General features: G+C 38.3%; 1 protein-coding gene across 1 annotated transcript in view; it reads right to left on the bottom strand.

Moving 5' to 3' along the window:
* The window catches only part of LOC145992425 (CUGBP Elav-like family member 6), a 773,411-nt gene that overhangs the window by 389,211 nt on the left and 356,821 nt on the right, over window positions 1–27,379 (bottom strand). The gene's annotated exons all lie outside the window — the stretch shown is intronic.

Raw genomic sequence — 27,379 nt, forward strand, 5'->3', positions numbered from 1 at the left:
GCTCTGATATAAGCATTTTTCCCATAGAGTTCTAGTTCATTTGTTAACTCCCCTAGGTAGTCTCCAACAGGCAGTTCAACATCACCTGGCCTTTGAATATAAATAACACTATCGGTATCATAGTACAATACATTTTCGCCTAATGTATCCAAATATTCATAAAGCTCTAATCGTGCATGTGTTGTAGTGTATGCTGCAATAACTACATTTACAGTCGATAATGGAAGTGCAGATTCTTCGAGATATTGCCAGTGAACAATCAACATATCTTCATTTATAGGTATAACTTGATGTACTTCAACATTGGGATTTTCTAGTTTATCGAAAAAATCCTTAGGATTGTTGATAATACTAACTTGACCAGGGTTTTCTCTCTGTCCAAATTTACCCCAAAATGAATTCAGCATAAGTTTTGCTAAGCTTCGTAATCCAGGATTAGCACATATTCTGTTTTCATCCAACAACACACCCTCCTTTTCAAAATAGTCAGCTATGTATTTTTTTTTGGATTCTTCATCAATACACCACAATGGCCAGCCGCTTGCTTCAACTTTTGCTTTGAGAAATGTATTGATGTACTCTGCAAAAACACCACCTGATTTTTTTGCAGGATCATATTGTTCAACATTATATTCCCATACCTCATGTAATTCTAAAATTTTGTATTTCTTTTGAACTGCCTTCTGAACTTCATCCACAACCCAGGTTCCAGTTATAGCTCTTTCCCTAGCAGTATGGTTACATTCCGCCTGGTTTATTTCATCGGCACAAGTTCTACATAGAGGGAAAGTTAATTTTGAATTGGTTCGATATGGTAACACAGGATGGTACAGATCTCTCGGTGGAAGTATTGTTGCTTTGACAAGTCCTTCAAAAGAATAAATATCGGGGCATTCTTCCCCCACATAAATTTTCACCGGATGGCCAACTGGAAACTTTTTAACTTTGCAACAATAAGGGTACAGGCTACATACATCCTTATATTGAATTGTTTCATTTTCTTTCACAGTGTAATGTAGTTTGGTAGCATTAGTTCTACCACCATAAAACGCCTCCCGGGGAATTATGGGGGCTTTAATTGATAACGGATGTTTTTCAACATAATGTTTCATGGTTTTGTTATTTCTCAACTGCTGGTGAAATTCGCACCCCCACATCTCATGGACAATGTAGTTAAGTGCTTTTAATCTGGTAATTTTATTTTCTGTTCTTTCATACCGAAAAGACAAAGTATCATATGGGTCATCATGAAGAGGTTCTGTACGTGAAGTGGGGAAACATTTGACACAACCATGTGTTCTGCATCCTTGATATTCAAATACATGCTCTTGCCCCTTTTGATCTTTAAAATATCCATCTACTTTCAAATTTCCTCCAACTTTTACTTCTGGTCCTCTGGCTGCATGTTGGATTTCGATTTTATGTTTTTTTTTCCTCCCATACCAACCATTGAATAGCCTCTATAGACTGAATATCACACCATCTGTATCCGTTTTTAGGAATAATTCCTATATGTTCTGCTTTCAAAAATCTTTTACGGAATACTTTATTACAAGCTGAAGCGATGGTGATGGCTTCCAATAATGGGTTCACTGTTGTTTCTTTTTCAAAAGTGGTCATGAATTTCAAACAGGCAGCACGTAGTACATTAACATCTTCTACACAGTATTTTCTCAACTCCTTCTGCATATCGAAAACTACCCCTGTTTTCTGTTGTTCACTATGCCATTCCAAAAAACTGGTTCTCTGATTCTCCATCATAGAATCAACAGCGTAAAATTCAGTACCAGGGATACATCCGACATATTCTTTATTTTTCAAAGTATTAAAAAAATGAGGAAAATACCCTTTGGACATTGGGAGATCAAATGCTTTCGGTAATTTGTTGAGCGCCATTGGAATAAAGTTGAGAGAATCTATGAAATGGATATTGTGCATCTCTTCAAAGATAATATTTTGGCTCCATTCATGATCACAGACGGTGTCCATTTCATTTTTTCGATCATAGTTTGTAGTACAAAGTGCGAATCATACCCTCTACTATTGTGTGCAATACATACAATATTGTTAATTTTGGTGCGGTGAGCTGAAACAAATTGCAGAAAATTGTAAACAGGTTCTGTACTATCAAAAATGTGCTGTCTTTTTCCGCATACACTGCACCATTGAGACATATCTTTGTTCTCAATGCAATTATAGCATACATTTTGGCACACCAAAAGATTTGGAATATGCAGAAATTTGTTTTCAGTGCCTTCTAGTTTTGTGTCCTGCCTCGATTCAATATCGTAGAAAACAAGCATTGCTTTTTTTGATATAAGAGAAGATATTTGTTTGCTATAAATTTTTTGGATGTGACATAGATGTTCAGATGGTACCATATTTTTACAGCTGACACAGAATTTCTCTCCACATATATGAGGATTTCTGTTTGTACGGATAGCATACGCTTTCAGGCATTTTTCACAACATTTTACTGTCTGACAAAGAGAGTTGTTTCTATTGTAACATGTTTTATGATTATTGTAACATTTTTGACCATAGAAAAATCTGTTACAATCAGTGCACTTTATTTTGGTTTCTGAAACAGTACATTTGGGCTTTTCTTGGCATTGTGAACAAACAGCTGTACAGGATCCTAGATGTCTAGAAACATGATCATATTTTTTATGGCAAGTTTCACAATAGAAATTAGCGGAGAATGCAGCTGTAAGAGATGTTATAACATTAAAATGGTTGTTTATGTACACCAAATTTAAAGTTTCGCGCCTAGGTAATAAAGGACCTTCATATATCACATCACTCCCGGAAAATCCATTATATACGGTAATCTTGAAATCAGATAAATAGTCCTGAAATTTTTGAATTTCGGTAGTTCCTCCACCACCATTCAAATTTTCCCCAGCTTCTCTGCACAGTTTATCCACTTCTTCTTCCATAACACATTTATGTTGTCTAACATATTGATAACGTTTTTTAGGTTCATTTTTGTAAACATTAATACCTCTTGCCACAACCAACGCATAAGCCAAACACCTGCTATCGGAATTTTTAATAGTTATAATTCCTTTTTTTAGTTTACAGAATTCTTCCCCATTCATTGCATTTTGGCGAACACGTCCTCCCCCTCGTGGCATTTGGACATGATGGAGATATACATAGAAATTGTTGTCAGAAAGAAATGTTGTATTGCTCTGCAATACTTTTTCCAATGCTGCCCACAATATCTCCATATTTACCGCCTGTGCTTCCCGAAAAGATAACCAAAAAGGGCGATCAGGGTGATCTTCATTTCTGATAGTAATACCAACTTGGTCATGCTCGGCCACATCACGTAGAACATATTGGACCAGTTCTTGCAATCCCTCCTGAACCCATATCACCGGATTCTCATTGTGTGGTGCCCCCCGCAACCGAGCACGCACCATTCGTCCTTCCATATTGAATCTTTGGTAACGCCTTTTTGTCTCTTCTATAACTTCAACATGATGTAACACTGCATCATCGCCACCGCCTACCTGTTTGCACACTTCCGCTTCCTGAATACAATCCCGAAGAACCATTTGGTATAACGCTGGCGAAATATGATTTGTACATTGCTCCAATTCTCTAGTGTCTAAAACAGATTCTAAATGGAAAATATCTCCACATTTTTCATCGGTTGTTCCAATACACCCAAATATCCCTGTATCCTGGTTGTTATACTTGTTAGGAAACATTTCAACATGTTGGTTGGTCTCACTAGAAATAGAGACAGAGGGTCTGGATTGATTGCTGTTAATAGCAGTAGAGGTAGAGGGGGTAGAATGTTCTGCTGACTCAACATTAAAACTGCTACGACAGAATGTAACATAACACCAGTTGCATCGAATTTTTGCTGACGCGTAGGAATGAAGTAGATTTTATTCCATTCCTACGCGTCAGCAAAAATTCGATGCAACTGGTGTTATGTTACATTCTGTCGTAGCAGTTTTAATGTTGAGTCAGCAGAACATTCTACCCCCTCTACCTCTACTGCTATTAACAGCAATCAATCCAGACCCTCTGTCTCTATTTCTAGTGAGACCAACCAACATGTTGAAATGTTTCCTAACAAGTATAACAACCAGGATACAGGGATATTTGGGTGTATTGGAACAACCGATGAAAAATGTGGAGATATTTTCCATTTAGAATCTGTTTTAGACACTAGAGAATTGGAGCAATGTACAAATCATATTTCGCCAGCGTTATACCAAATGGTTCTTCGGGATTGTATTCAGGAAGCGGAAGTGTGCAAACAGGTAGGCGGTGGCGATGATGCAGTGTTACATCATGTTGAAGTTATAGAAGAGACAAAAAGGCGTTACCAAAGATTCAATATGGAAGGACGAATGGTGCGTGCTCGGTTGCGGGGGGCACCACACAATGAGAATCCGGTGATATGGGTTCAGGAGGGATTGCAAGAACTGGTCCAATATGTTCTACGTGATGTGGCCGAGCATGACCAAGTTGGTATTACTATCAGAAATGAAGATCACCCTGATCGCCCTTTTTGGTTATCTTTTCGGGAAGCACAGGCGGTAAATATGGAGATATTGTGGGCAGCATTGGAAAAAGTATTGCAGAGCAATACAACATTTCTTTCTGACAACAATTTCTATGTATATCTCCATCATGTCCAAATGCCACGAGGGGGAGGACGTGTTCGCCAAAATGCAATGAATGGGGAAGAATTCTGTAAACTAAAAAAAGGAATTATAACTATTAAAAATTCCGATAGCAGGTGTTTGGCTTATGCGTTGGTTGTGGCAAGAGGTATTAATGTTTACAAAAATGAACCTAAAAAACGTTATCAATATGTTAGACAACATAAATGTGTTATGGAAGAAGAAGTGGATAAACTGTGCAGAGAAGCTGGGGAAAATTTGAATGGTGGTGGAGGAACTACCGAAATTCAAAAATTTCAGGACTATTTATCTGATTTCAAGATTACCGTATATAATGGATTTTCCGGGAGTGATGTGATATATGAAGGTCCTTTATTACCTAGGCGCGAAACTTTAAATTTGGTGTACATAAACAACCATTTTAATGTTATAACATCTCTTACAGCTGCATTCTCCGCTAATTTCTATTGTGAAACTTGCCATAAAAAATATGATCATGTTTCTAGACATCTAGGATCCTGTACAGCTGTTTGTTCACAATGCCAAGAAAAGCCCAAATGTACTGTTTCAGAAACCAAAATAAAGTGCACTGATTGTAACAGATTTTTCTATGGTCAAAAATGTTACAATAATCATAAAACATGTTACAATAGAAACAACTCTCTTTGTCAGACAGTAAAATGTTGTGAAAAATGCCTGAAAGCGTATGCTATCCGTACAAACAGAAATCCTCATATATGTGGAGAGAAATTCTGTGTCAGCTGTAAAAATATGGTACCATCTGAACATCTATGTCACATCCAAAAAATTTATAGCAAACAAATATCTTCTCTTATATCAAAAAAAGCAATGCTTGTTTTCTACGATATTGAATCGAGGCAGGACACAAAACTAGAAGGCACTGAAAACAAATTTCTGCATATTCCAAATCTTTTGGTGTGCCAAAATGTATGCTATAATTGCATTGAGAACAAAGATATGTCTCAATGGTGCAGTGTATGCGGAAAAAGACAGCACATTTTTGATAGTACAGAACCTGTTTACAATTTTCTGCAATTTGTTTCAGCTCACCGCACCAAAATTAACAATATTGTATGTATTGCACACAATAGTAGAGGGTATGATTCGCACTTTGTACTACAAACTATGATCGAAAAAATGAAATGGACACCGTCTGTGATCATGAATGGAGCCAAAATATTATCTTTGAAGATGCACAATATCCATTTCATAGATTCTCTCAACTTTATTCCAATGGCGCTCAACAAATTACCGAAAGCATTTGATCTCCCAATGTCCAAAGGGTATTTTCCTCATTTTTTTAATACTTTGAAAAATAAAGAATATGTCGGATGTATCCCTGGTACTGAATTTTACGCTGTTGATTCTATGATGGAGAATCAGAGAACCAGTTTTTTGGAATGGCATAGTGAACAACAGAAAACAGGGGTAGTTTTCGATATGCAGAAGGAGTTGAGAAAATACTGTGTAGAAGATGTTAATGTACTACGTGCTGCCTGTTTGAAATTCATGACCACTTTTGAAAAAGAAACAACAGTGAACCCATTATTGGAAGCCATCACCATCGCTTCAGCTTGTAATAAAGTATTCCGTAAAAGATTTTTGAAAGCAGAACATATAGGAATTATTCCTAAAAACGGATACAGATGGTGTGATATTCAGTCTATAGAGGCTATTCAATGGTTGGTATGGGAGGAAAAAAAAACATAAAATCGAAATCCAACATGCAGCCAGAGGACCAGAAGTAAAAGTTGGAGGAAATTTGAAAGTAGATGGATATTTTAAAGATCAAAAGGGGCAAGAGCATGTATTTGAATATCAAGGATGCAGAACACATGGTTGTGTCAAATGTTTCCCCACTTCACGTACAGAACCTCTTCATGATGACCCATATGATACTTTGTCTTTTCGGTATGAAAGAACAGAAAATAAAATTACCAGATTAAAAGCACTTAACTACATTGTCCATGAGATGTGGGGGTGCGAATTTCACCAGCAGTTGAGAAATAACAAAACCATGAAACATTATGTTGAAAAACATCCGTTATCAATTAAAGCCCCCATAATTCCCCGGGAGGCGTTTTATGGTGGTAGAACTAATGCTACCAAACTACATTACACTGTGAAAGAAAATGAAACAATTCAATATAAGGATGTATGTAGCCTGTACCCTTATTGTTGCAAAGTTAAAAAGTTTCCAGTTGGCCATCCGGTGAAAATTTATGTGGGGGAAGAATGCCCCGATATTTATTCTTTTGAAGGACTTGTCAAAGCAACAATACTTCCACCGAGAGATCTGTACCATCCTGTGTTACCATATCGAACCAATTCAAAATTAACTTTCCCTCTATGTAGAACTTGTGCCGATGAAATAAACCAGGCGGAATGTAACCATACTGCTAGGGAAAGAGCTATAACTGGAACCTGGGTTGTGGATGAAGTTCAGAAGGCAGTTCAAAAGAAATACAAAATTTTAGAATTACATGAGGTATGGGAATATAATGTTGAACAATATGATCCTGCAAAAAAATCAGGTGGTGTTTTTGCAGAGTACATCAATACATTTCTCAAAGCAAAAGTTGAAGCAAGCGGCTGGCCATTGTGGTGTATTGATGAAGAATCCAAAAAAAAATACATAGCTGACTATTTTGAAAAGGAGGGTGTGTTGTTGGATGAAAACAGAATATGTGCTAATCCTGGATTACGAAGCTTAGCAAAACTTATGCTGAATTCATTTTGGGGTAAATTTGGACAGAGAGAAAACCCTGGTCAAGTTAGTATTATCAACAATCCTAAGGATTTTTTCGATAAACTAGAAAATCCCAATGTTGAAGTACATCAAGTTATACCTATAAATGAAGATATGTTGATTGTTCACTGGCAATATCTCGAAGAATCTGCACTTCCATTATCGACTGTAAATGTAGTTATTGCAGCATACACTACAACACATGCACGATTAGAGCTTTATGAATATTTGGATACATTAGGCGAAAATGTATTGTACTATGATACCGATAGTGTTATTTATATTCAAAGGCCAGGTGATGTTGAACTGCCTGTTGGAGACTACCTAGGGGAGTTAACAAATGAACTAGAACTCTATGGGAAAAATGCTTATATCAGAGCATTTTCATCCAGTGGGCCGAAAAGTTATGCATTTGAGGTAGTAAATCCAGACAATACTAATGTTACTACTGTTTGCAAGGTGAAAGGCATATGTCTAAACCATAAAAACAGCAGCACAATCAATTTCGAATCACTCACCAATGCTATTCTCAACAACACCTCCTCTTTAACTTTACTCAACTCGAACAAAATCGTACGCACAAAAACACATTCCGTTGTTAGTAAGCCGGAAATAAGGGTTTTTCAGGTGGTATATACCAAAAGAAAAAGATGTGCATCAAGTTTCGAGACTTTACCATATGGATTCAAACAACAGAAAACAGAATGAGTTAATTTTGTAATGCAGTGGAATATATTTTTATTAGATTAAGTTAATGCTATCCTTAGTAATAGTATATCTGTGATTTGGTCAACATACAAACTGGATACCAAAACAAATCTCATATTATATGCAAATGTTAAAGCTTTTCATTACCAAATCTGTTACTCAGTAAAAAATAAAAATGAAAACCATTCATTTGAAACCATTTGCTGTCATTGAAATATAATTATGCAGCCGCTATAATTTTTTGCTTATTATCAGTGCAAATCTGATATTATGTTGTGCACTTTAATGATGGAGTGAGTGACTAGTTGACAAGTTGGTTCTTCGGTGCAACGTTGTATGGTACAAACGGCTTTGTGCCCCTCTCCAACTTAAAAAAAAAAGAGGCCCCCACAGATGGTAGCCACGTTGATGTCGTTGTGGGGCTTTCTACAAAAAGCTACCTGTACCAAGCCCAAAAACTTATTTTGAGATGGCGAATAAAAACTTTCCATGCCTGTTGACCTTTAGTTTCCTCAACACACATACCCCAGTTGTAATCGAACCCTCGACCCCCCTTTGGTTTCAAAACACATCTGTTTGTGCATAATGGCTAATCGAGACTGGTAACGCATTTTTTTTAAAAAATTCGATACTATTATTTATTTTTGGTTTTAAAACATAGCATACATTAGTGGTAAAGTCTTTGCATTGTAATCAAAAGGTTCCAGGTTCGATATTCGTTGAAACAGCTTTATGCATTACGGTTAATCGGGACTGCGTTAAAAAACGCCAACATTAGCCTTTTGGTTGCAAAACTCCAAAATCACCCCATTTTCTATTTGTGTATCAAAAAATAATCGGGAATAGTAACTCACTTTTTAAACAAATCAATGTTTTTCTGCAAATTTGCCAGCATTGGAACCCAAAACCTTTTGAATACTAAACAACAATATCAGCTATTTTGTTTTGCTTTTTGAATATCTGTTCGTGCTAATCGGGACTGATAACACACTTCTTTTTTATTTAAACAGAAAATCATTATTAGCCACTTTGACAACAATTTCTATGTATATCTCCAACATGTCCAAATGCCACAAAGGGGGAGGACGTGTTCGCCAAAACGCAATAAATGGGGACTAATTCTGTAAACTAAAAAAAAATTATAACTAGGAACTCGAACCTGGAACCTTTCGAATACTAAACACCAGTCACAGCCATTTTGTTTTGATTTTTAATATCTGTTCCTGCATAAATACTAATGGGGACTCAACACACTTCTTTTTTATTTTATTTTAAAAACAACATCATTATCAGCCAATTTGACATTGTGAATCGAACCCGGGGACCTTTTCATTACAGCATAAACATCCTATTTCCAATTAGTTCATTTTCTCTTTGTGCACAAAAAAGCTAATCGGAACTTTTAAACAAATACAATTGAATATACAATTTTCACCAACATTGGGAATCGAACCCTCAACCACTTGGTTAAAACATCTCGCGGAATAAAAAACACCCCCCGCCCCGCGCCGCGCCGCCCCGCGCCGCTCCCCCCCCGCGCCGCGCCGCGCTCCGGTCGCCGCCGCCGCCGCCGCTAAACACAAAACGCGGCCGCCATATTGATTTTATTCAAATACTATTTATGCACAGATGGACTAATCGGGACCTATAATGGCGGGACAAAACAATTGGCCTCATTTAACTACCTAGAAAATCCAACCCGCGACCTCTTCATTACCAGGCGACAACAATAACCACTACCCCAAAGCCGCCATATTGATTTTATTCAAACACTATTTATGCACAGATGGACTAATCGCGACCTATAATGGCGGGACTAAACAATTGGCCTAATTTAACTACCTAGAGAATCGAACCCGCGACCTCTTCATTGCCAGGTGACAACATTAACCACTAAGCCAACTCGATTTTCGAACTCAACCATTTTGTTGCCTTTATTTACACACAGGCTAATCGAGACCATTCAATATTGACATCGTCGCCTTGTAATCAAGGGGGTCCCAGGTTCGATACTCGGTGGAGGCACATAGTGGTCCGAATCACCACTTTTCAACTGTAGCTCCAATCCTGATTAGTTTTGCCGTGCATAAAACGGACTTAGAAAAACTAACTCAATCTATCAATCAATCAATATTGACTCTACCAGGAATCGAACCCTCGACGCCTCTTGTTTTACAGAGCAATAACCTTAGCCGCTAAACTTTCGGGGTACAACACCTTCGGCGCCATCTTTAAATCATTTCTTCATGTCTTTGAATCATACGCAATGGTTGCGCGCGCATTTCCTCCACACACACACACAAACATACGCACGTGTTAGTTTAGCATACATCAAGAAACAACGTGACAAACCCATTGACCCCCCTCCCCCCACCGCTTCCGATGTCTTCAAGGTGATCAGACACGTTCTGCTGACTCAACAATAAAATCACTCGTGGCCCGCTACAACCGGATGTAACCTAACACCAGGCGCATCAAATTTTTGCTGACGCGTAGGAACATAGTGCTGCCATTACTACTACAGTACTGAACAGAAGATTCATGAAAATAATATTACTACAAGCAGAGAACACGCAAGCTAAACCGGGAGCAGCAGCGGTGCGGAGTCAGGCTTAGGAATATCCACGGCTGAAACTCGACTCCCGCGTGGAACCTATCAAAGCCACTTGCGCGCAACTTCAGTGAAAAGTACAAGCGCTCCTTTACACAGATTAAAAGATCTTGCCAAGTTATGGGTAGAAGTTCTCCCAACGCAAGTGTGGGGATATAACGTTCTTACATGCGCCAACTTTCTTAGACTGCTACATACGGAGAAGGTGCATTCATTTTTATCGATTTTTCCGAACATGCTCGAACTAATATTACGAAAGTAATTAAAACTTGAATTTAATTCACTATATCTAGTTAGATACACACGCACACGTATAACTTGTAAGTAGATACGAAATGCAAGTTTCCTTTACTTTCTTATATCCCCGGCTTCTTTGTTAACCCAAAGAAGAACAAAAATACAGGGGAAGAATTAAAAATGGAAAGAAAAATAACGAGAAAAATATGCGAATAGAGGAACACGAAAAGATAGAAGGACAGGAAGATATAGAGAAACAGAGGAAGAAATGGAAAAAAGGAATGAGAGAAAGAGTTAAAAAGATAGAATAAAAGGAAGATATAGAGAAACAGACGAAGAAATGGAAAAAGGAATGAGAAAAATAGTTAAAAAGATAGAAGAAAAGGAAGATATAGAGAAACAGACGAAGAAATGGAAAAAAGGAATGAGAAAAAGAGTTAAAAAGATAGAAGAACAGGAAGATATAGAGAAACAGAGGAAGAAATGGAAAAAAAGGAATGAGAAAAAGAGTTAAAAAGATAGAAGGAAAGGAAGAGATATATATATATATATATATATATATATATATATATATATATATAAGCAGAGGAAGCCGTGGGAAAAAGATAAAGAGAAGAAGAGAGAAAGATAGAAAGACATTTATATAGAGAGAAACAGAGGAAGAAATGGAAAGAAAGAGAATCAGAGGAAGAATAAATTACAATGAAATATGCAGACACAGAAGCAGAGTAAGGAAGATAAAGAGGTGTGGAGAAACGGAGGAAGGTAAAGGGGGTACTGAGGCAGAGAAAGAATGGAAGATAGACGAAAGACCAGCAAATCTGTATTGCAGACACGAATTTAAACATGAAAAAGCATCCATAGAAACTATTCTGAAAACCACCATTGCACTAAAGAACTATCATGAGAAAAAAGGAAAGAGAAATAGACGAAGGTGCTCAATACGGTGTGTGATAAGTGAGACACCCCACTCTCTATTACCTTCCCGCCACAACAGTAAATGGCGTGAGTGCGCCGGTAATAAGAGAGTCCCTGGATGTATGACTGTACTGTCACACATCCAGGGACTCTAGGCAATGACGTCCACGTGACATCGCCATTATGCCTAATACGATATCGTCCCCGACAAGTAAGAAGCAACAATTCTTTCCATTAAGAAATGTCAAAAACATGATATCTTAATTTTCATATAGGCTTCAATTCAGCCTAAGTTACTATGCCAGCGCTCCCAATGCGGTTTATTCGAAGAAGGTAACGTTAGTCAAAGCACCAGTTCCAACCACTCCTTCCTACAGCTCCCCTTTAGTCCATGTCGAAACATATATTTGTTAATACGCGGAAGAAACTTCAGCATCACAGATCGACACTGAAGTGAATATCGTATGAGGCTGTTGCCGGCTGGACCATTCAAAGCATTGAATGCGAGTGGCCTGAAGACCCCATGAATGGCCCGTAGAGCTCAAATATCACCTGCTGAATAGAATTGGATGGCCGGACGGAACACCTGGGTCCAGCCCGCTTCTCTCTTCTTCTAGCTATTTCCTCTTGCTGCACATATTACCAACCCAAAGCGACTATAAAGAATGATCTTTCGATAAATATTAAAGCGTCTTTTTCTTCACCAAATGGCAAGGCTCCAAGCTGAGAACGTTCTGGGAGGGAAAACACATGCGGACAGGCCGCAGATGATGAGATGACTTGAGATGACTGCTAATGGGATCTTCAGGGATTAATAGAATCTTTTCTATTGGCCATAAACTGATTTAGTAATATTACGTTGTTTCTACTTCCATTATACATTTAGTACGTTTGTAGCAATTGCGGAGTCAATCCAATTGTGAACTGCTGGTTGTATATATTCAGGATAAAATTTCGTTTTGGAGGGCTCGTAGCATCGAAACGAGGCAGCAGTAAGAAAGAACGAATAAGGCAGACATGCATGAAGAAATGTCAAAGGAAAACAAAAAGAGGAAAGAAAGAGAGGAAGAAAATAGCAAAGTGGAAGCAAAACAGGGAGAATTAAAGATGGAAAGAAAGGAAAATATACGGAAACAAGGAAGAAGGAGGAAAAGACAGAAAAAGAGAAAACGAGGAAAAATGAAAGATAGAAAGAAATATGCAAAGTAAGATAGAAATGGGGGAAGAAAAGAAATAGGAAAATATAGTAAACCGAGAAACGATGGAAGAAAGAAAAACAGAGAAAGAATGAAAGATGTAGAGGAAGGGAAGAAGAAAGAGAAAAGGAAAAGAGACACAGAGGAAGAATGAAAGATTAACAATTATAGCAAAAATAAATATACAGATAGAGAAAAATAGTAACAAGAATAGAAGCAAAGGAACATATAGAGAAACAGAAAACAGGATGACAAAGAAAGTAAAGAACAGTGAAGCGCACAGATTGAGAAATAGAGAAAAGAGAGATGACAGAGATGCTGAGAAACAGAGGATGAAAAAAGAAGAAATTAATAAAAGGAAAGATAAATGTGAACAGAGGAAGAATGAAAATGGGGAAAAAAAGCGAAAAAGGGTTGGAATCATAGCAGCCACTAATGCGTCGAAACGATGTATCAAACAAATAAAAACTTTATTAAGAAAAGTTGTTTGCCTTACTGATTCTTATACTCTGTGAAAGCTTGTGCGGTGTCACGCTGTATATATTGTTTATAATTTTGAGCCTCTAGTCGAGAACGCCCTCTCTGACCAATTAGATTAATAACTACAACGAGCAACGTTGATATTGAGACGAGATGCGTCACAGTTTCGTCTTGTCACGGGTGAAGGTTTACGAGATATGTTACCCAAATATCGAACTTACAGAGGCTCGTCTTGTTCTTCATCTCACCTTCATCTTGAAGTGACCGGGTTCGTCTGGAATTTCAATAGGAGAATCTTACGACAATAAACGAAGCATGATAATAAATAACACTAAAATCGGCCACGTGTTCGATTTAAGGGATGGGGTCTTTGGTTGGAATCGTGTGAAGGAGCAACAGCTGGAGATATAGATTTATTCGTTTACCGAGCAGGGTAAGTTTACTTCTCCTTAACCTGCCATTCTATTTGCTCAGTCAGAAGTGTTTTAATCAAAACATGAGTTTACATTAATGCTAAGCTAGGTATTCACTCCTGGAATTTTTTAAGGCCGTCTCTATCATCAAGGGCTACATTTAGTGGGGATGAGCGATACCCCTTTGTTTGATCCCCGCGATCCAAAGGCTGTTTGGGAATTTGTTGATTTACCTCCACAAAGAAAGCCGGAACTACACAAAGACATCCGGAATTACACGAGGTTCCGCGAACTGAAAGAAAAAACAAAAACACCAGGACTTTTGGCATGGACACCGGGATTCGGACCCGCTACCCCTGGCATCGCAGTACGCTGTGCTAACCACTACACCACGGAGGTCGACCGGAACCCTTCAGGGATGTGAAGTGGACGCAGCATGATACAGAGCACACCGCCTTCACTGCAACCATGTGGAGACAATGCTTCATTGACTGAATTGGCTATTTTACGTCGCTTTTCTTCCACCTTTGGCTAATCGCGACTATGAGGATGGACGATTGTAAGATGCCTAGCAGTGGATCCAGACGCCAGACCCTTGTTAGTCTGCAACAAAGCAGTTCAGGGAGTTCTGCGATGAAGTAAGGTTGTCTTCTGAAACGGGAATCTCTTGCAACTCGAGAGAACATGCAGAGACCTACATACAAAATTTCACATTTACTTGAAACAATTAATTCATTGCCACAAACAAGGATCCCGCAAGTATTCAAGTACACAGTACGCAACAGGAAGCAGAATCACAGGATGTAACAGAAGTCCCGCTAACATATCTCTAAACCTGAATCGATTTGAGACTTCTCAAAGGTTAATTTGCATATCGTTCTATCATTACTGCGTTATTCATAGAAAGCCTACCCCTTTACCCCCCCCCCCTCCTCCCACCGCACCGTAAGTCTTTCATCGCGACTGCGTCAGTAGATTAGCATGTCACGATAAGAATCGGACACGGTTTTCTAATTCGCCAATATGAATAATATACAAAGCGTGACAAGAGTCACTAAAAAGCCCTTGCTTGTGGGTTCTGCCGTTGAAAACTACGCATTGGGGCAAATTGATAAATAACACACCACATTTTTTTGAATGACTTCTGTCACATTATATATACGCATACACTATAGCGCGGAACGGGAGGCTTGATTTGCGCAGTTGAATATTCCGCAGCAAATATTGATAACGGGTTTATAGATATATACCAATATATGTATAGGGAGATAAGACAGTTTCCGTCCATTAATGATAAGGTTTAAAAAAAAAAACACTTTTTTTGTATGTGCGGTCTGTTAGAAATGTAAATATTTTCATTTAAAAATTCAACGTTTGGAATTCGGATAATGTAAAAATGTTGTGTTCATAGTTTGCGGAAGTAGTTTGAATGAGAAATGGGGTCGTTTTCAAGCTTTCAAAAAATCACAAATATTGACAACGGTTGTGTTATAGTAGGATATCATCCCAGTATGTAATACGTAAGTACACACAAAGTACATGGTGAACATTTAGCGATAATGCATGTTCGAGCCTCTTTCTTCATAGTACATGTCCTGTGTGTGCCAAGAGACAAGATAATAAAATTACAAGTTGCAAAATTGAAAAACAACATCCACCGAAAAAACCAATTACTAAGAACTTAATTTTACAAATTACATGCTTAATGTAACAAAATGGTTTTGTATGTTTGCATAGTATGTTAGTTCAACGTGTTTTTTTAAGTTATTTTCGGTTACGGAAGATTAGTTCAACGATGAGCTGAAAATAAATGAAAGAACGAACGCAAAGAAATATCAAGCGTAGACATCCGTGACGCAGTGGTTTGTGGAAGAAATGTAAAAAAACCTGGCTCTGTAAAACATTTCAGTGAAATTCATAGGTGTTGGTGTTCTCAGTAAAGCTAACGGGAATTTTCAGTAATATTCGTAGGTGTTTTCAGTAAAATTTGCCGGCATTTGTGGGGTGGTGTTTGTAAAGATAATTTTGTATTTTCATTAAAATTCATAAGGTTTCTCTTTTCGTCGCCTTGTAAGGAACAGTCCCGGTAGAACACATAGGTGATCCAACTTTAAACCGCAGGTCTGGTCCGATTAACCTGTCTGTGCATAAAGTAGACTTAAAACTCAACTCAACTTATAAGGGTTCTCAGTAAAGCTCAAGGCTTCATTGAGTGTTGTCACTAAAGTTCATGCATGTGAAACGAACGAAGATTATTACTAAAGTTCATAGGCGTGCGCAGTGAAGTCAATGTTTTCCTACCTTAGTAAACAACAGAATGTTCTGTGTAAAGCTAATTAATGTTCTCGGTAAAACTCGTTTGAGTTTTAGGCATTGACGGCGATTAGGGGAGGCAGTTGCCCCACCTTTTCGCCACTTTTGTCCCCGCACTGTGCTAAATCTTATCTACGAAGGGAATATACTGTCTTTGCCCATTTCCCCGTTTTGGAACACATTTGCCGCCACTGATTTTAGGTTTTAAGTCTACTTTATGCAGAGGAAGGCTAATCGGGACTGGACCTACAGTTTAAAGTGGGATCCAAACCGGTTGTGCCTCCACAACCCGGGTTCCTAAAATTCATGTGTGTTTTTACTAAAGCTCACGAGTGGTACGTTCTCAGTAAAACTCAATTCAGTGTGTTCATTGAAGCTAATGGTGTTCCCTGTAAAGTTTATGGATATTGTCAGTAATTGCTAAAAACGTAACGGTGACACGAAATTACAAATGAGTTTTTACTATTCGCTAGCTGTTATTGGAATTATCGTAACGGGGTAATATGAATCCATACTATTCGCAGGATATTTTAAATAAATATGTAAATAAAATCCCATGGAAGCATACAAGTTTACAATTTGCTGTTTTAAGTCCACTTTATGCACAGATAGGCTAACCGGTACAGGAGCTACAGTTAGAAGTGGGATCGGAACCACTATGTGTCTGTACACGGGACATCTTGATCACGAAGCGACGACATTTCCACTGTGTCATTTTGAAGGTTCCATGGAAGCTTACAAAAGATACAGTTTGTAATTGGAAGTTTCCTGCTGTCAGGGTTTTTTACGACGGCCGTAACGTCGTTAATATGCACCCCGCTCATATGGCTGTAGAACCTTTCCCCCATTGTTTCCAAGCGTCCAATCCAAGCTGCGTGGCACCGTGATTACCACTCGCCGTTCAGCCGTGGTTCGTTAATTCTTCGGTAAACATCAACCTCATTTGAACGTTCAATAGCGCCCCCTCCACAAAAAAAAAAAAAAGCCAATATGGGTCAATAACCTGCCATATCTACCAAGGTCGCGGCGACCATAAAGGGCTCTGTTTCGAGCCAAATCGATAGCCCACGTGACATGATTTGAAAGAAGAGCTCACGTTACTGTTCTGGTCCGTAGGCTGTGCCGATTTCTATCAAGCAGCGTGTGCAGATCTGAACTAAAGTTGCCACCTAAATACAACGGACAAAGGACAGTGCTACCAACTTAGTTCTCATACGTTAAACACAGGGAACGCCCAAAGCAAGAGACAAATCGTTCAGCGGGGAAAATGGGGGTGTAATTTTGTGTTGTTATACTCTTGGTTAAATCACTGGCAACAATGAGTTCAAACTTCAAAATTAGTATCCCCCACCCTTTGAATAATAATAAGAAAACAATTTACTATAAAAGTTATTAAGCCTATAATCTTCCCTAATCAGTTTTCCTTTTGCAGCAACGAACTGTCCAAGAAATTGCTTATGAACTTTTGAGGTAGTCATAATGATACATGTAAACACACTGTTTCATCAACTTTCTTACGTGTGAAATGTTAGCTATTCTTTGTGTGTATTTAGTCAGCCTATTATACGTATGTATTTTATTTGCTACCAGATGTTAAAAAGTGGGGAAATAGTTAATCACATTGCTATGCGTGTCCCTCTTATGCATACACGGCAAAGATGCAATATGAAGTCTGTCTGTCTGTTTGTGTGCGCGTATCTACGAACATTAAAGAATTATTACAGGAAACCTGGGTAATTCCGAACGCAGAGGTAATAGCGAACACCAACTTTTCACCTTTGTTTCCTTGATAAGATTGATCCAATTGGTGTCGCCACCTAGCGCCTGACACGGACAATGTGTTACGTTCCTAACGCGTCATTGTTCTGTGAGACATCGATCCCAGCGGATTCTTTTCTTCAACTTTGATTGTAATTTATGTGCTGTATTTGCTTCGAGATAAGTGCACAATGTTATTCCTTAATGTTGTTTACCCTTGTAGATTGTACGTTTATTTAGGTGATTATCAAACACACTGGAATGTTCGTACTTTAAATACAGCACGTGTGGTGATGATGAAAACAACAAGGTGCAGAAAGGGGTAATGACGAACAGTCAAATCCTTCCGCAGAGGTGTGCTGTGTGTGTGGAGAATTTGGAAGATATAAATAAAGCATTGTGGTATAAATGCTCAAATAAAAAATGTAAGAACAGAACACATAAAGACTGTAGTTCATGGAAAAGAAAAGAAAAATCCGTGACTTTTGCTAAGAATATTGCAAAGAGCATACTTCACTATTTTCAGGACTCAGAAATTGAATGTGATTATATACTTCAGTAAAAATGTACTTAATGACAGGGGGCCTATATTTCCTATTTTCGACTTAATTTGTCTTTATATTTTTCATAAGGGGTAATGGCGAACACGATATTCGGCAATGCCGAACTTGACAGCTGTCTTTCTATTAGTTTCTTGTGCAAAATAAATAGTTAGGGAACATAGTTACAGAGTTGATTTTGTAAAAGTAACGGTTAATTCCAAAGACTGCTCCTTATTGTTTCTTGCAATTTGAGCCACCTCGGTGGCCGAACGAGTGATCTCTTTGTCGCTACCCAAGGTTAAATTTCTGTTTTTGACCTGATTATTCCGTTGTGCATTATTCATCCTCGCCGTTGCGAATAGCCTCAGGAGGCAGAAGATACAATAAGAAAAAAAAGAAAGCTGCAAGATACAAACACAAGACTTTCCTCTACATATACGATATGTAAGCCAATTATAATTGGCTTACAGATATCCCTCGTCCAGAATAAGGACTTAAAATACGACGAAGGGACTCTTGGCTAGCCGAACATGAAAAGGAATTTAGTATCGGCGGGCGTTTATAACTTACACCTGACTCACACATTCCGGCCGAAATCGCCATCCCACCCTTCCCCCGCACTCACCAAGGAAATCACGTGAACGCTTCCGACGGAGGCTGGAAGATAAGGCAGAGTTTCCGAGATGAGGAAGTGGTGGGCACTATAAATAGGGGGGCATTAAATAATGAATGAAATACATTGGAGGGGGCGGCGGAGGAGCATAAATTAAACGAAAGCCTTTACGAAAACAGGGTGGGGGTTGGAGAGGAAGAAAACTTGCGTAAAACTTTCACGAACAGGAGATTGTGGATGCGGGAAGGAAGTTGGAGGTAAAAAACGTCAGACAAGTTAATAACGTGAGGTTAAATGCTGTTTTCTCGCTTAGATATAGCTGCCGGGCGTGTAAAATCAAGGTTGAAACGTAAGTGGTGGGTGAGTAAGCTACTTCGGTAGTGTTCGGAAACTGTGTTCGTTTCCGTCCGAGGTTTCTCAAATGTGAAGAAGTAAGCCTTCAAAAATATTTCATAGGATTACGCTGCATGACAAATTTAAAGATTTTCTGCTCTTCGAACGTAATTATTACAAGCCAAGTTACTTATCGTTAAGGTGAGGTTAAATGATCTTTCACTCAGGAGCTGAATATCTATCAGGGTGGCCACACTAGGACCATGATAAAATGCATGGTTGATAACATAGATTTTGAAATAGACAAAGTCTTAATTAAAGTATCGTACTTTTAATGAAGCCACGCTTCGATATGTTTAGATTCGGATATTCAAGCCAGATGTGCATTTGTTTTCAGTCGTGTTCAATGCAAAATGCACCACCATCGGTCTTTCGATTATTTTCAGCTTGTTAACAAAGCGCAACCGAATCCTGTGTATACAAAGGACTCTCGTTTCGCGTTTCGTGGTTCTTTGTGTTTAACTATGTTGATATACTTGACAACAGAATAGCGACGATACTTTGTTGCACGACAATTACAGTGCTTGCACATAAGGACTTGATTATCAGATCTATACAAGCCTTCACTGTTGCACTCGTGTGCGGGAACCTTTCTGGCCCACTTCAAAATCTCAGGGGAACAGTTCACAAACAATGTCTTCAAACAGGAATAGAATCGAGTTAAACGCAGGCACATCTTTTTCGAGACAGTTATGACAACCATGACGACAGTATCATAAAGGACAAATCAGCAACAATGTAGAAGCATAGATCAACTTCATCTACGACATTAGCATTAACATAACTTCAAGTTATGTTGGTATTTCGGCAGGTGCGCCTTACTGGAACATTCTCATCAAGGATCTAGCTTGCTACGTCATCAGCTGATCTTGTGCTAGCAACTACCTACATGGACACAACTAATTGTTTGTGCTGGCACTACCCCCGGTCAAAAACTTCAAGTAAATTGGCAACCAGATTTCGTAAGGAAAATATAGTAACTGAGGAAAATTTATATTGCATTGCAAACAAATGAGTATATAAACAAAAATTGTTTGATTGATTGATTTAGTTCATTTTTATTTCGCTTTTCTGCCACTTTTAGCTAATCACGAAGATGAGGATGAGTGATGATGATCTGACGAGATTGATGAACGAATTAAATTGGATTCTTGTTTTAAGTCCACTTTATGCACAGAAAGGCTAATCGGGACGAGACCTACAGTTTGCAGTAGGATCCAAACCACTGTGCATGTTGCTCCACCTGGGTATCGAACCCGGGACCCCTTGATTACAAGGCTACTACGAATTCATGAACGACACTCACAAAGAACACACATAGTCGGGCCAGGATTCGAGTACTGTGCTAACCACTCAGCCACGGAGGTCGGCTGTAGCAAGTGTATTTAGACATGTAATATCCAAATACAGTAAACCCTCGTTAACACGAATCCCAAGGGACCTAAAAATCGTGCTATACAGTTCCTTCTACACATTAACCATTTACAATACGTATTATGTATGTCATCATAGAAAACGCTACTACAGTACTACAGTAATTAACTTTTAAAAAAGTACTCACAGATCATTTTCTGGTTAAAAAAATTCTTGTGTATTGCGCTGTCGCAGACGGGAACGCAAATAACTCGTACTGGCTACGTTTTAAAGAATAGAAAAACACATTTGAACACACAACTAAATTTGTTGGTTAAATACGAATAAGCTCATTGTTGACGCGATGATCGCGATTGTCGAGCAATTGCACCCAAGTTTTAATCTTGATGTTACTCGTACCGGCTATGTTTTAAAGAATAGAAAGCACACATTAGAACACATTGTTGATCTGAATCTGTTGGTTACAATACTGTATAAGTTGATTGTTGGGCGATTTCTTACATACCTAGCAGAGGAACGACAAAAGGAACAACAGAAAAAAAAATATGAAAAACTTTGAAAGTTCGTGTTAAATGAGATCTAATGACGCAACGGACTAAAAAACAGTTCGTTATTCGTGGTAACCGAAATTCGCATTAACCCATAAAACTTTCTATAAGATATAATACATCCCTGTCGGGACCAACATTTTGTTCATGTTAACCGAGTGTTCGTCTTAAGCGAGTTTGTGTTAACGAGGATTTACTATATAGCCATATATAATTCATTAACACACAGTCCAAGAACCTCCTCCACATACCCCCGACCCTGTGGCCGAGTGGTTAGCACTTCGCGCTGCGACGCCAAGGGTCCCGGGTTCGAATCCCGGTCGGGCTTGGTTGTTTGTGAATGTCCATTCAGCAATTTCATCATTTCATCACTCATCCCCATCTTCGCAAATTAGCCAAGAGGCACAAAACGCGAAGTAAAATAAACTAAATCAATCAATCAATCAATCCTCCACATACAAGCCTGCAAGTTCAGGGGTGTCTTTCTCCTATGACGCAAGCACACATAAAATTACATTTCCTGAAATTCAATCCCTAAAAGCTAAATTGTGATGTTCAACAATTTAAATTTCGATACGTTGACAGCCCAAATCCCTGAAGCTACAAACATGAAAATACTTATATTATAAACAAAAGTCCTCAACAGATCACGCTGTGTGTATTATACATATTGATATGGTTCTGTTTTGCAGAGATTTACATAAACGGACTAATGAACAAACCTATTATTCTTATTAATATTAATTTCTCATTTGAACCGATACTGTACTGAACTAATGCTTCGTAAATATTTTCATGAATGCTAATTTCTCATACCCACTGATATTGTACTAAACCATGCTTCATAAATACATGCTAATCATTCATTCTATCTTGACAACGTGGCTTGAATTTCCCGATTTGGTTTCGAATTATTGATTTCGATGTATAAACACAATTTCACTCTTCAGGAAATTCAAGCGCGCGAATTTGCAGATTCCCCTATCTATCATGTATCTTCTTTCCAAGATGCAGAGAGCCATTGTAAAGATAGCATAAATTAAGATTCGTATCATGTGGAGAACATGTAAACGCTTTCTGAGATATCTACGTCAAGATTTTCTCGGTTGTTTTACAGCGCTTTTCTCCCTCGTGGATTAATGAGGGTGAATGCTGCACTGGTGAGGTGGAAGTCCCTACAACCTCGCACACGTGAGTGTCGCCAACCATGTGTGTAAGAGCTCGTCAGATCCTTGATACACTGAATAGTAGAAATGATAAATAAATATGTTAAAAGTGAAGGTATAGAGGACGATGAGGAAGTAAGAGTCAACACGTTCACGATCTCGGACATTTTTCGTGGTGATGTGATCAGCACCACGCTCCGGCAGCCTTTACTCCACCACGAGGCACTCATTCATTAGAGGCTGAGTGAAGCTCAGAGCACATCTGAAACCACCCACCATGGGAATCGCACCCGGGTACCAGTCAGACGCCATATCGACGGAACAACCTTGTATATTTATGAGACATAATAATTAAAATAAATTAATAACCATTACGTAATTATTATAAACTAAAGCACTAAAGGATATTACAAATTTATTATTGTTGTTATATCATCGGGAAGATTCTTCCGTTCGAACCCCAGATGATGTAATATACCACAATCTTTATTTATGTGGCATCTGTTATATTCAAATGTATAGTTAATCTATTTTTGTTATCAAATTTCATACACTGCATTCAAGAAAATCGTTTCAAGGTTAAGAGTATCTTTTAAGTAATCTCCTGTGTAAACATTCGCATTTTTGGAATTTTGAAGAGTCATGGTCAAAGTGGTCGAACATAAAAAATACCTAGGTATGACATTCTTTCACTTTACGCTGCATTTGTTGACCAAAAGTTATTATTTTTAATAGTTTCATAATTCTGCTCTGAAATTACTTAACTGAATTTTATATTTGCTGATGACTATCAAAATAACAAGATTTTTTTTTTGCATAATTCTAAAATTTGAAATGAAAGGATATCTATTTCAAGGGGGACGGAGAGTTTCGCCCCCTCCTCGCAACGCAAATGGTGTGACTGATTCAGCGGCCTGTTTACATTGCGTCGCTGCTTATTACACCTTACTCGTAAGATGAGGAACGAGTCGCATGTATCTGCTCGTTCCTTACACATGCTTAAATCATTACGTCACAAAGACTCCTAATTGATTTACCTGTATTTAACCTCCTTGACAGTTCGGGTTGATTCACCTGCATTTACCCATCTCGGCTGGAGAACTAACTTTAGAACCGTTGATATAATAAGATTGAGTTAAATAACCCTGATGAACTTTCGATATCCAGGTCTCCATCAAATTGGCAAACAATCCTACAAAAAAAAAAAAAAAAATCTCGTGGATTTATTATCGCATTCAGAACAGGGAGGATTAATTTCCCTGCTTCTTCTTTCCCCTCCATTCATTCGTGCTAATTTCTCAGGTTTCCTTCACTCAACCAGTTCGTCGTGCAGTAAAGATGAATCATAGCTTCTTGTGGAGTTGGAAGAGGTTTTACAACGCAATAAAACCTAGAGCTATTTCCAAAAGCTCCGGAGCTACCTATAGGCTTTTCTTACAGAGTACCACTAATTCTACAAGTACTGTAAGAGGCCTTTGTTCCATAACGACTTATGATTTATACTCACCTAAGATTTTTTTGCACAGAAACGTTGGCAACTCTGATTGCTGGCATGAGATTTAACTACTGGCAATATCTCATTCGGAAGTGTAGCAATATCCAGTAGCAATTTAGCAAGTGAAATTAGAATTTAAGAAGAAATTAAAGATGTGTAAATGAGATGTAACTGGACACAAACATAAGTAACATTCATGCAAAAGCCAAGATTCGAACACGGCATCAGTATGACGAGATTTGTTAATGAACGTATATCACTCAACCTTCTCAGGCAGCAAGCTGTCTTTATTTGAAGACTCATGGAATTTGTTATGAATAACAATATCACTCCAGAACAAAAGGTTCAATCTGTGAACATTTTTTTTCGACTACAACTAACATTCCTGGATTCTTCAATAACTGTAAAAATAACTGCGTGTACGTTTGTATATGAAATATTCTATTTCAATTCTATTTTCGTCCTCTCGCTACAACACAAGGGGTCTCGTGTTCGAAAACCCGCCTGGCCATGTATGTTCCTTGTGAGTATCCCTTCATCACTTTCATCATATCATCATTCATCACCATCTTCGCGATTAGCCGAAAGTGGCAGAAAAGCGAAGTAAATCAAACCGATCCATCTTATTGCAAGTAACTTTTACATAGAGTTGGATACACTGACCGATATTAACACTAATTCTGAGAGTGATACATTCTCAGTACTATTTATGATGTTTGAATTTCTGTTTCAAGTCCAGTTTATGAATAGAGAGGCGTATTAGGTCCGGACCTACAGTTTAAAGTGGGATCCGAACTACTATGTGCCTCCACCAGGTATCGAACCAACAACCCCTTCATTGCTAGTACTTTACCACAACACCATTGGGGAGTCCCTATTTCCCTCGTAAATAAGAAACAATTTTGTTTCCTAATGAAATGTTAGATGGTACAAACACAGGGATACATCTATGTCCTACGGTTCGAACCTGGGACCTCAGGCATGGCAGCACTTTGCACTAACCTCCCCGCCACTGAAGCGGGCATATATAATTTGTCTTTTTCGCAAAAATAGCACATATCTTGCGTTATTTTGTGAAAAAAAGCCTTAACAAGAAATTTTACCGTTGTATTCTGGCGGGAAAGTGTAATATTTCGAAAGGTTTTTTTTTCTAAAAATAAATTAAAAATAGAGCGATCTCGTGAAAGTAAACATCGTGCTTCGCAATAGAAGTAAAGTTTACCCCCCACCCCCTTCTCGTCCGTAGAAGGAGAGCCAAAACTTTTCAATCTTTTCAGTGACTCCTAGCTTCCAGAAGGCCGAACCCTGTGTTCCCGCCAATACGAGGAGTGTTTTCGCGGTCTGTCACCAGACGTCTCCCCAAAACGACTAATCCCGCTGCTCTTTTTTTTCTTCCTCTTCTTCATCCTTCATCGCCCTCTACCTTTCATGGCAGAAGACATGTTGTTATCAGCGTTACCAGAAGTTTAGAAACGAAGTCTGCCACGAGATTTTCTCCGCTTTTTTCTTTTACTTTTTTATCTCTCACCCCTGCCTTGAAAGGAAAATTTCCCGAAGCTATTTCGTAAAAAGGAGGACGGGCTGGTGGTTATAGTTTTTCTTTTCGCGGGAAAATGACTGTCACGTCCCATTACAGTGCGTGATATAAAATAGTGACGTAAACAGGAAAGTTGTAGAATAGCTCATTACAACACGTGTATAGTCGATATGGAGTTTACGAATCGAGATAGAGACTAGAACGAGACCAAACCTTTCGAGACTTAGCCAAATGTCGACCTCCCACCCAGGTACTGGCGTACGCAACGTGGGAGCTGGTGGAGCTGCAGTCCAAGCCGAAATTTTGAGAAAATCAAAATTTTCGAATGAAAGCAGTAAAAAACAAAAATACTAGAGGGAAACCAAAGTGGGAAATGCAAACTCCCCTTAAAATGACCTCCGCTTATAATTTTTGTTTCTCATCAACTTTTAAAACAAAGGTTATACGAGGGCGTGCTGAAAAGTAATGCCTCCTTGCTACCTCCATTTGGTGTAAGGAGCATAAATCTTAATCATAAACCTCAGCTAGCTTATCTACAGGGTTGGGTTCTTTGTAGACAACGAAGCCACACAGGATGCCTTCCAATGGAGACGTTTAAACGAATATATTATTTAAACACAGGATACATGGAGTAAGAATATTTACATGATAAACTACTTTCTTCTATAATTCTCGTTTACAGTCAATTTTCATCTCAATATACTTTTTATTGTTTCTTTTCTCTATTTGAATATTCTTCTATCTGGACTTCCTTTTTAATGGACGTTCTGGATCTGGATTTCCTTCTTGTCTTCTTTGTGAACTACCCTCTGGATTTCAATTTATTTATGTTTTGACGATTTATTGAATTCCTTTATACTTTTCCAGCTCTTTCCTTTAAGCTTTTGGAATAATACTAATATCCTCCCTTGCCGCTCCGATTGGAACGCAGGGTAACTGGGTACAGCAGAGTGTATACTTGGTACAAACGACTGACATCCGAATCCATTTAACAGCTACGGTTGAAACGCGCAAAAATTGTATCACTGCTTTGACTTCTTTAATTTTCATATTAACTTACGTATGATCACTGATTTCATTTATCGAATATATATATTGATTTATTTCTTTTATATTTATTCTTTATCTTCTTATAGTAGATTCTATTGTTTTACATCTTTCCAGTTTGCTTTGTTCTTATTTATAAGGTTATTCATATATATTATGCCAATTCTTAATCTTGCACGCCAGGTGCTGCCATCTCTATTCCTCTTTGGCAAACTATTTACATTATTTGGTCCTACTGGGTACGTAACATCCTATTTTTTTGAGACGGTGTAAATACATTTTGGATTTTGAGCAGCGATGCCTTCAGACTTTCCCCCTTCTCCATTCCAAGTTTCAAACATCTATCACTAGTGGTTGCTGAACTAGAGCGAGGAAACACCAATTTATATACTCTTCCGTGGCTTACAGATTTACTGGTGGAATACTGTCTGCCAAACTGAATTGCTCAAGCCCTACGATATATTATTGAATGCTTCCTCGCCAAATATCATATGGTTCGTAATCATGAAGCTACAGGATTACAAACATCCATATGAGCCAGATCATCATCACTAGCAATTATAATGACTTTAATGAAAAGAATAAGATGCCTTGCAATTCCATTAGTAATT

Source organism: Lepisma saccharinum, chromosome 9 (genome assembly GCF_977018435.1).
Source record: "Lepisma saccharinum chromosome 9, izLepSacc3.1, whole genome shotgun sequence".
NCBI classification, from domain to species: domain Eukaryota; kingdom Metazoa; phylum Arthropoda; class Insecta; order Zygentoma; family Lepismatidae; genus Lepisma; species Lepisma saccharinum.